The sequence below is a fragment of the Diceros bicornis genome, chromosome 34 (assembly GCF_020826845.1).
Source record: "Diceros bicornis minor isolate mBicDic1 chromosome 34, mDicBic1.mat.cur, whole genome shotgun sequence".
NCBI lineage: Eukaryota > Metazoa > Chordata > Mammalia > Perissodactyla > Rhinocerotidae > Diceros > Diceros bicornis.
In genome coordinates this window covers 17,642,087-17,653,463 of record NC_080773.1, presented here as the reverse complement: position 1 = coordinate 17,653,463, position 11,377 = coordinate 17,642,087, and the positions used below count along the sequence as shown (strand labels likewise).

The 11,377-nt window shown below is 51.9% G+C and overlaps 1 pseudogene; it reads right to left on the bottom strand.

The window, feature by feature from the left end:
• Positions 1–1,253: 1,253 nt before the first annotated feature.
• LOC131396933 (carcinoembryonic antigen-related cell adhesion molecule 6-like) lies at positions 1,254–9,558 on the bottom strand (annotated as a pseudogene).
• Positions 9,559–11,377: the final 1,819 nt, after the last annotated feature.

Below are 11,377 nucleotides of genomic sequence, written 5' to 3'. Positions count from 1 at the left end.
GACCTGATGCTCCTGGTGCCCACTCTGCTCCTGGCTAGTCTACAGGATTCTCTTCAGGCTGACTGAGGGGGCCAGGGAGGGTGCAGGATAGGTTGGGGGTGGTCCTGCCCCTGAAATGGGGCCCACTCTTGGCCAGAGCGGGGCTCACTTTTCCTGAATGTTCTGGGTGACAGGGGTCTGCATTGTGCTTCAAGATGGAGCAGTCCCCTTGCCCGGAGCCTGCACAGCTGGAATCCCGAGGTAAAGAGATGGGGACAGGATGGGCTTACCGGGCATGTGGAGCTACTGGAGGAACCATGGCCTGGGAGCAGAGACAGGGGTTAGCAACAGGGGAGTGAGAAAGTTTCAGCCCATCCTCCCAGGAGGTGCTGGGGACCTCAGATCCCAGAGAACTAGGGGAGATACCCTCTGGCCTTTTTTAGGGTCCAGTGAGGGCAAGGTGGTGAGCCATGATCAGACCCCACAGGTGAGGGCTGACTAGCCAGTTGGGGTCCCCTGTGCTGAAGCCCCAGGGAAAGAGTCAGATGCCCCAGGGATGACTGGCAGCAGTGGACACAGTGGGCAGACCCAGGGGCTCCCAGCTGCTCCCGGGCTGAACGGACACTCACCGGGGGTGGACTCTAGGGACCGGTGCTCTTTGAGGTCACTCTGGCCACTGGCCCTAGGAAAGGTCAGGCTTATTTGTGAGAGTTGCAGGGAGAGGTCACAGCTTTGGTGTCAGAACAGGGAACAAGGGGGGTCCTCATTTCTAAGCAGGGAGTGGAGACCTCCTTTCTCCACCAATGCTGTTTAGGAGGGGAGGGCCCAGGAGAGGCGAACTGAGGAAAGGCCTTAAGAAGCCACGTCTGTCCTGGGCCCCGAGGGAAAGGACCCTCAGGCCGATGGCGGTCTAGGAGTAAGTTTCCAAGAAGGGACTAAGGAATGATACCACCAGGGTCTGACTGAGTGGAAGGATCGAGACCCTCAGAGGAAAAGCAGGGCCACTTGTGCAGGCCAGTTGGGGACCCCCGAGGATCTTGGATCTCATGAAATGTGTAGCCCCTGCTGTTGCCAGACCCGCCCCTGAGGCCGGGAGATGCTGAGATGTGACCGTGGCCGCGTCCTTTATCTCCATCTGCCTGGACAGAGGACCTGCTGTCCTGGCCGGCCCAGTTACTCCTTCTCACCCATCAGGGGCTGTCGTTACCACATCCGCCACATGGGGGCATTTGACCCCCACCCGGCCTGTCCAGGCTCTTCCACTCTCCACTGTGTGACCTGGGCCAGGGCAACCCTCAGATCCAGGCTGTAAATTCCCCTCACCAGGTGGGCAGGGTGAAATAAAGAACAGGAGGTACCGTTCACTGAGCTGTTACTACGGGCCAGCACTGCTGTGGGTTTGCTGAGTGAACAGGGACAACACTAAGGGGATGTTTTCTTCATTGTGCCTAATTTGTAGATGAGGAAGGCGTTGAGGAAGCAGCACCAGGTGAGTGGCTGGTGTGGAAGGAGCTAGATGGAGGGAGAGGGGAAAATACACGGAGAAATTGGGCAGCCGTGGAGAGCCAGGCCCAGAATCCGAGAATGGGGTCTCCTTCCTCCTGGCCTGGGGTCAGCCTGGGGGACTGGAGCAGCGTGCCAGCAATGCCATCATACCTGCTAGTCCTTGTGAGGAACAGGAAACATCCCAGGGCAGCTGCCAGTGCCACGCCGACCAGGACCCCAAGCACGATGCCCACAATGGCTCCCACAGGGAGGCCTGTAGTGGTTTCTTCTGCTGAAAGCAGAAGAGAAAAGGGGAGAGGGTGAAGGCCCAAGTCCATTCCAGGGGAAACCACAAGGGGCCCTGCAGGGGAAGGGCCTGGTGGGAGCAAGGAAATGCTCCCGAGGTCTGTGTGCGGTCTGTGTGCGTGGTCATCACAACGTCCTCCCGACACCCCCACAGCCAGCGGTTGCATCCTGTTCTGTGTCTCACATTTGAAACCTTGGACTTGCTCTAACTCCTCACATTCTCCCACAGGTAGCCAGTCCCATGTCCTGTTCATTTTCTTTTTAAGGCCTCTTCTCCTCTCACGTGACGCCTTTTCCCTCTGCTTCTTCTTTCCGTCATTATTGACCGTCTTAGAGGGCAGGCCCTATAGGTCAGCCTGACGCTGATTAATAATAGTAATGATGTGAGCTGACTGTTTTCCAGTGCCTCCTGTGTGCCAGGCACAGTGGAAAATACTTTACCTCCCTCTCATCGGTCCTTCCATCCCCAGCAGGAGAGGGGGTGTCGTCCCCACTGTGCATCAATAGAACTGAGACGCAAATGCTCTATAGAGGTCATGGAACTGGGAAGTGATTTTTACAGCTAACGACAACATTAATAAAATAACAGCTGCCAGCTTTGATTGAGCCCTGACTCTGTGTGTGACCCTAAGGGCTTTAATCATAAACATCCTCACAACAGCCCTAAGATTCAGCTGTTCTATTCCAGTTTTATAGGTGAGGAAACTGAGGCTCAGGTGCTTGAGAGTCTTGCTCAAGGTCAAACATCTGGTGCCTATCCGAACCAAGACAACAAGAAGATTAGCCTCATTCTGGGGTTCTTATCCATTTTGTTCTACAGGATCTGAAGGAAGCTCCCACCTCCTCAGGGCTTGCATCATTTCACACCCCCGCCAGTGAAATATATGAGAGAGGAAGTGGGAGAGGTTGAGGGTCACTCACAGCTCACGGCCAGGCTGAGGAGGTCACTTTTGCTGGAACTGACCAGGTTGGAGACCTCACACTGATAATCCCCGGCATCCTCCCTCCTGACAGAGTCTATGGTGAGGGTGCTGTTGTCCTGGGCCAGCTTCATCCGCTCTGTGAGCCAGAGACTCTGGTTATTGAAGAACCACTGGATGGAGACGCCAGCGTCACGTGTGAGGCAGGTCAGGACCACAGCGTCCTTATATTCTGTGACTATGGTGTTGCTGGCTTGGATGGAGGGCTGTGCCACTGAGTCTGTGGAGACACAGAGGAGACGACTGACTGAGAGTGGGCCTGGGCCTGGGGCCACGCTCCTTCCTCAGAAATCTCAGCCAGTTCTCAGATCCCACAGTGGGCTGTGTAAGGTGACCCAGAGGATGACCCTGGCCCTGTGAACAAGGTTGTGAGTATTTATTCAGGTGACAGTCTGTAAGGAGAGGGCTGCACCTCCCCTCTGACCCCCAGATCACCCCAGGATGACCCTTGACCAGTTCCCCTGGACATCTCTGTGGTGTCAGTACCAGGAACCTCTTCTCTACCTTCGTGTCCTATAACTTCATCATCAAGTAGAATTTTTGTCCCATGGACTTTCATGTGACTCTTTTCTAGAAGTTTTGTGGCTTTAAAAGGTCGGGCCCTGCTCCTCATGTAAACTTGCCTGTGTGTTGGGGAAGGCAGGTCTGCCAGCCCCGTCCATCTCTGGGGCCAAGGGAACTTTACACGAAGTAGGTATGTAGTAAATACATATAAAGGTATTTCCTTCTTCTTAAATAATTTGTTAGGGAATGAGGATGGCCCCACCCAGGTTTCCTGACCTTAGGATCTGGAGAGCTTCTATCTAAAGGATTTCTCACTCTGAAAAGGATTTTTACTTCCAGGTCTGTGGATTGAATATCACAGTGAAGGAAATCTCTGGAGAATTGGTTACCAATTTAACAAAATACGGGCACTCTTAGGAAGAGAGGGAAATTACTGCAACATAGTGAAGGCCTTACATGACAGGCCCACAGCCAGCAGCATACTCAGTGGGGAAACACTGAAAGCTTTTCCACTAAGATCAGGAAGAGGACAAGGATTCCACTTTCACCACCCTATTCAACATAATCTAGAGGTCCAAGCCAGAACAATTAGGCAAGAAAAAGAAATAGAATGCGTCCAAATTGGAAAGGAAGAAGTACCATTACATCTGTTTGCAGATGGCATGAACTTATGTGTAGAAAACCATAAAGATTCTTAAAAAACTTGTAGAACTAATAAATGAATTTAGCAAAATTGCAGGGTATAAAATCAACATACAAAAATCAGTTATGTTTTGATACACTAATAATGAATATCTGAAAAGAAAATCAAGAAAACAATTGTATTTACAGTAACATCAAAAAGAATAAAGTACTTAGGAATTAACAAATGAGGCAATAGCCCTGTACTCGGAAATCTACAAAATGTTGCTGAAAGAAATTAAAGAAGACACAAATAAATGGAATGACATCAGTATTCATGGATGGAAGGGCTTAATATTGTTAATATGACAGTACTATCCAAAGAGACCCCCAGATTCAATGCAATCCCTATCAAAATCCCAACAAAATATTTTGCAGAAATTGACATTCCCAAATAGTCACATGGACTCTCAAGGGACCCCAAATAGGCAAAATAATCTAGAAAAAGAACAAAGTTGGAGGACTCACACTTCCTGATTTCAAAATTGATTCCAAAGCTACAGTAACCAACATTGTGTGAGTTGGGCATAAAGACAAACATATAGCCCAATGGAATAGAACAGAAACCCCAGAAATAAACTCTGGCATATATGGTCACATGATTTTTTGACAAGCTTGCCAAGACCTTTCAATGGGGAAGAAATCTATTCAAGAACTGGTTCTGGGAAAGCTGGATATCCACATGCAAAGGAATGAAGCTGGACCCTTACCTTACACCATGTACAGAAATTAACTTAAAATGGATCAAAAATCTAAACGTGAGTCAAAACTATAAAAGTCTTAGAAGAAAACAGAGAAAACACTTCTTGAAATTGGATTTGTCAAGATTTTATAGATATGACTACCAAAAGCACAAACAATAAAAGAAAAAATAGATAAATTGGATTACATCAAAAGAGAAAATTTCTGTGCGTCAAAGGATACAATCAAGAGAGTGATGGCAACCCACAGATTGGGAGAAAACATTTGCAAATCGTATCTGGTAAGAGATAAATATCCAGAATGTGTAAGAACCTCTTCAAGTCAACAAGAACAAAAAGGAAGTTGACCCCAAGTACTCTTCTTCCTTCCCCATCTGCAAACCCCCTCCACTGTATGGGCTTTCTGCGGCTGAGAGAACCCCCTCCCCACATTCCAGGCTGGACCCACATCTGCCCTGGGAAATCAGAGAGCAAGGGGGGGAAGTGTCTGCAGAGATGTGGTGGGAGGATTCAGGGACAGATTTGAGATTTGCTGGTGTCCGTGGAAACAGGCTGGGAAATAGCTTCCTTCAGACTCTTTTCTGAAAACCAACAGCCTCCACCCCTGAGCGTGGGGCCGATGGTCCAGGGAGCCACTAGCAGAGACTGTGACAGTCTTGACTGTGGTCCCAGTGAGGCCAGGGACAGAGTTATGGATGAGGCAGGGATAGGATCCACTGTCATTCACAGTGATGATGGGGATGAAGAGCTCCGGTGTGGATTGCTGGGGCCTCCCATTCATAAGCCAGGAATACCGTGCAGGCGGGTTAGAGGCCGTGTGGCAGGAGAGGCTGAGGTTTGCCCCTGGATGGTAATAGGAGTCTGAGGGGGAAATGGTGGGGGCATCCGGGCCATCCGGAGCAAACAGAGTAAAGCCATTTGTGATGTAATCAGAGGGAAGGGGAAGCTCCTTGTCTGTACAAGGGCCACAGTGTTCCTCTGAGCCGGATCACACCCTTGTTTTAACGAGTCCCAACCATGACCCCTCTGCGTTCACTCATGCTGAGTCTGAGACATTAACCTGTTTCTCGCATCACAGGTTATTAACCCCAAGCCTCTCAAGACAGCAGCAGCCCGTCCTCTCCTATTCTTAGCTCAAGGCTGGGCCTGCCCAGATTTGCCTGAGACAGGAAGTCATGGCCAGCCTGGTGTCCAGGGGTGACGGTCTGTGTACTTGAATCTGAGAGGGATGGATGTGGCCTGGCCTCTGGTAGTGTGGATTTGGGCAGACACGCTGGGCCAGGTAGGGACAGAAGTTATTTACAGAGAACATTGAGGTAGAATGGGTCACTACGACAGGCACTCACTGGGTTCCGGGTTTCATACTCATAGGGTCCTGTGTCATTCCTTGTGACATGGAGTAAAGTGAGAGTCCTGTTCCAGGGACAGCTCCAGCCAGGTGCTTTCCGGGAGGCTCTGATTGTTGATCAACCACAGGTAGGTGGTGTCCTGAGTGTCAGGTTCACATGTTAACACTACAGGGTCCTCGTGCTCCACAGGGCTGGAATTGTTGCTTGTGATGGTGGGTGTGGGTAACTCCGTGTGCAGGTAACAGAGAGAATGTTTCCCTGTGTAGTACCTTTGATTCAATCAGAGTTGGCATCTCTCACCTCTTAAGTCCTTGAAAGAATAATGCAAGAGGATCCGAGTGCTCAGAGATCTAAGGCCACTTGCTCTATATCTGTGAGAAAGCACAGACTTTCTGAGGTATCCATTCTGCAGCAGTGTTTGGTCATGGAAAGACACAGGACAGGAGTCAGAGACCCCCTGGCGCCTCTCCTGGTTCTTTCCTGACCAGCTGACTGCCTGGCCTGGGGACTGGGAGTCTGAGCAGAAATGAACATGAGGAGACCAGGAGCAAGCCCTGAGGTCAGTTCAGTGCTCAGGCTGCATGCCCTGGAGGTGGGGCAGTTCTGTCCTGGTGTATGATAACAATTGACAGGAGACAGCGACCCCCTAAATGGTAGAGCAGAGTCCAACTAATCCAGAAAAGAGTGATGGGGGTGGAAGGAAGGAAAGAATGGTGAGTAAACGAATGAATGATCCGTAGTCTCTTCAGAGACTGCATCCTGAGTGCTGGGCCCTCGGTAGTTTTGGTCACACATGTTCCCTGTCCCTCCAGGGGAGAGACACCCACACCATCCACTCCTTCCTCCTTCATCAGAAGCAATCGAGAGTGTGTTACACGCGGGCCCTGTGCTGGCTGCAGGTGTAGAGTGGGGAGTGAGATGGCAAAGTCTTTCCTTTCTACTCCAGTGGGAGTGACCCCAACACGTCAGGAAAGAAATAAGTGATGTCAAGTCCAGTGCAGGGAGGTTGATCATCTACCTGAGGGGGCGGCCTGGACATTCCCTGCACTGACTGATTGTTGATGCAGGTAATTTAGTTCTAGAGTAAATGGTGATGAATTCTCCATTTGTTCTCACTCCCTAGACCAGAACTTCTCCCTCTGAGCTGAGGACACCTAAGAAGAAAGGATCTCAACCGACAGCTGGTCTTGGGTCCACAGACACTTAATAAGGCCCCGGGTGGAGGAGAGGACGGGGCTGTAGCTGCAGACAGACCTCGTGTCTGCCGCGCATGGTCTGTGAGACCCTTGTTCAGAGACTGTATCTCCCTGTGCCTCAGTTTCCCCTCAGTAAAATAAGATAAATGGTAAGTGATCTCTATTTGCCATATTGTCTATGAATTAACCTTAATACATCCCCAAATACCTGACCTAAATCTTGGTAAGGTGCAGATGCCCAAATAATCATCATCTGTTATTGTTTGCCTCCACGGGAGAGGGTCCCCTGGGCTGATCGCGAGTCCTTGAGGAACTGCCAGGAGCATCTTCTCTGCTTTGTTCCTCCTCTGGGGGCACTGACCTTCTTCTGGAGTCTCCTAAGTCTCCCAGGGCACTCAGATAATACCCTGGGGACCTTGTCCATCTGCGCTCCCCACGCTGGTCTCAGGTGAAGGATCAGGCTCCGCCCCTCCCCAGGTGTGGCTCTTGGGGCTGAGCCCTGGCTGGTGACCAGCTCAGGAGCCTTAAGACTCAGGCAGCCAGGAAATCCTTGCTCCCGGTCAGCGCTGCCCACAAGGCCAAAATCTAACCCTGGCACAGTCTCCCCAGGGTCACTGGAGTCAGGGTCCCTGGGACAGGGGTTTGTGCAGGGACTTCCCAGGGCTCAGCTTCTCTGTGAGGATCCCAGGTGGTCCCTGAGGTCAGCCCCTGACCAAGCTCTGCAGGGTCTTCCTCAGATTGTTGGAGTCTGGATGCTGGGAAAGGAATTCTGATCTTATGAAGTTTGTCTCCACTGTGTGTGTCCTGCACTAAATGCTCAAACTCCATCATGGGATGTAATGCAGAGGGGGATGCAGGCACAGTCCAGGCCTGTCAATCCTGTGTGTGAAGTAGAATTCACCCCACCCAACACCAGAGGTCAGAGAGGAATCACTCATGGTATGCGCGGAGCTGTCCAATTCCTACTTCAGTTAGCAAAGTTGTCTTTATGACTTGTAGGGTGTAGTATCCTGTGTCCTTCTGGGTGACATTCTGGAACAGCAGGGATCCGTTGGGGTATATTGTCTCTCGACCACTGTACACAGGCCCTGGGGTAATTTCTTGACTGTCTATGACATAGGTTGCAATTTGTTGATTGGGATCTACTTTGTCCCCTTTGTACCAGGCATAGCCAGAAACACTTCTAGGCAGATTGTGGACAAGTAGAAGAACATCCTTTCCTTCAGCAGCTTTGGTCGGCACCGATTCAATAGTGAGTTGAACAGTGGTGGGCGGGTTCCAGAAGGTTAAGAGTGAGACTAGGAGGGAAGAGAGAGAGATCAACCAATATTCGGACCTATGTATTGGGATGGAAAGATGAGGCCCTGGGTCCTGAGCAGGTCTCTTCATCTCTGAGACTTGGAGTGTGTGTGAGTGTGAGTGTGAGTTGTGTGTGTGCCTACTGGTCAAGGTCAGCCGCATGACCACCATTACTTCAGCCCCTCTGAACTTGTTATTTCCTCTGTTCATAAAACTCTTCCCAGGTGTCTGCCCGGCTCACTCCCTCACTGCCCTCAGAGCCCTGCTCACTCTCAGGGGCGTCCTTGGGAGATGCCTTCCCTGACCTCCTGCTCTAAAGACTCTCTGTGTTCACTGTCTGACCTTTCCTGCTCTGTTCCCTTCATGGCACTTGTCAGTCCCTGACATCACATTCTAAATCTCTTTGCTCATCTGTCCTCCTCCCCAAGGAATGAGAGCTCAGTGAGGGCAGGGACTTGTGTGATCTAGTTGTACCCCCAGTACCTGGAACAGGCTGCAAACACCTGTGGATGAGTGAATAAGTGTTTCCAGGGCCCTCCACGTCCTGGTGTTTATTTGCCAATTTCTGAGGTTGGTGGATAAGGATAATTTTAGTGCCACTGGTTAAGTTTTTTTTCGGTGTCACCTCACATAAATTATTATTATCATCAGTTTTCAAAATTCAGTAGTCAGCGATGACTATCTTGGGAAACGAATAGTAAGTGAGATTTTCCTGCCCCTCACCAATTCCAGCTCACTGAGAATTTCCTGTTGCTGCGTCCCCTCCCCCATCCTACTCTGCTCCCGTGTTCTTTCCCCTGAGGTTCAAACAGAGGTTTTGTCCTCTCTCAGAGCCCTGTCCTCCCCAGGTGACCCCACCCAGTCTGTCCTCCTGTCCTTCCTCCCTCCCACCCACCCTGAGGGAATGGTCCCCTCTCACCCGCCAGCAGGAGCCTCTGCCAGTGGCTGTGCCCTCTGTGAGCAGGGGCTGAGGGGGGCTCCATGGTGTCTGCTGCCTGCTCCGTCCCTCCCTCTCTGAGGAGAGCTTGGGCTCCAGAAATGCTCACAAGGGCTGTGGCTCCTGATGCCTCAGCTCTGCTGTCCTTCCTCCCTCTATGCTCAGCCTCCTGCTGGGGCAGGAGCACTTTGCCGGTCACGTGGGCCAGGGGCGGGGTCTGTGCCCAATACTGTCCCTCTCTCTCCCCTCACTCCTGCCTCCCTCTTCCCCTTCTTGCCCTTTCACATCTGTCTCTATTTCTGTTCCCTGGGAGCTGCTGAAGCCTCTGCCTTCTTCAGCAGTGATTCTCATCACTACACACACACACACACACACACACACACACACACACACACACCCTTGTTTGGACAAGCATGAGCGTGGGGCATGGTGTCCTGGTCAGTCCCTACAGCTTCGGATGGGGGTGCACCGTCAGCCACCTCCCCCCATTCACATCTGGCTTTGTTCTTTTGAGCAGGAGCCTGGGCGCTACATCAGGAACTCTTGTCATAGGGATGTCACCCCCATTGTGCTTTGGAATCACTTGTGAACTTTATGAAGATTGTGAATGTCCAGCTGACAGGTTAGAAATGCTACTTTAGTAGGTGCTCTAGTAACATGGATGCCCTGCCATGCTGAGACCCCAAGATGTGAGGATGGGGCAGCCTCTCCCCATCTCCTGTGCACAGGGAGGGTCTGCAGATCACGTTAAGATGCAGATTCTGACCCCGCAGGTGTGGGGTGGACCCGAGAGTCTGCATTTAACAAGCTCTCAGGTGATGCTGATCACACTGGCCTGTGGAGCACACTTTCAATAGTAAGGCTGATGGGGACCCCTGTCCCCTGAGAAGATGACCCACCCGCCCCAGCATTGGCCTCTGCTGTGTCCTGGCCTTGGGGTCTGTCAGCACCACACAGAGACCCAGGGGTCTCCAAACCCAGGGGATTATTTCCATTTGTGACACAGAAACCCAGCTGGGCACCAGGGTCTTCCCAGTGTCCTCAAATGCTCTGGGAAGGTTGGATTTACTCTCAGCAGGAAGGTCACAGAGATGGCTCTGGGGATGAGAAAGGGGCAAGCTGAGTGACGACTGGTGAGGGGATCCGCCCTCCGTCTCCAGTGTCATCAACCTGGTCTTTGCTTTCCGGGACAGACACCCAGTATGGGTGTGTCAGAAGGAGCTGCATTTCCCGGGTGTGAAGGGGGAGGTTTCTTGTGTGTCCTGGTGAGAGGATGGTGGTGGTGGGAGGTGGTGGCTGTGGGCTCCCTTGTCCTCAGGGGAAGATTTCAGGGAGACCACCCCCCTTCCCCGTGTCTGTTGGTTGAGCTGTGGCTCAGAGCCTGTCCATGTGCTCCCTGACCATCCTGGGGCCTCTGTCCTCTGCGTGGCTGACTATCCTGTGGTCATTCCAACTTCCCTATGGTTAGTGCCAGGCGGGGAGTGGCGACCTGCAAAGGACCCCAAACAGAGCAGGGTGCTCTGAGTACCTTAGAGGGGTGGGTGGGACAGAGCAGGCATTTAGGCGGGGCCCAGAAGGATCTGTTGGACCAAGGGATGGAAATCAGGCTCCTTCTCCACCTCAGCCAAAACCATGTTCATGTGTTAATTTCCTGCTAATTGTGTGTCCCAATTTCACCCCCTGGAGTACATGAGGAGACCTGCAGCCAAGGTCAGGGGCTGAGCCAGGGATACTAACCAGGCTGCAAAGGCTGTGAGCTGACCCGGAGCCTTGGACAGAGGTGGGCTCTGAACTCCAGGATGAGGGGCCTCTCAGCCTGGGCCCTGTCACTGGGGATCCCGGGCTGCCTGACTCCATCCCAGCGCAGGGTGAGCCCAGGGAGAGGCGAGGCGATGTCCAGTGGACTCCTGATCCAGTGTCCTGTGCTGCCTGGTGGGTTTTCTGCCTCAGCAGGAGCTCT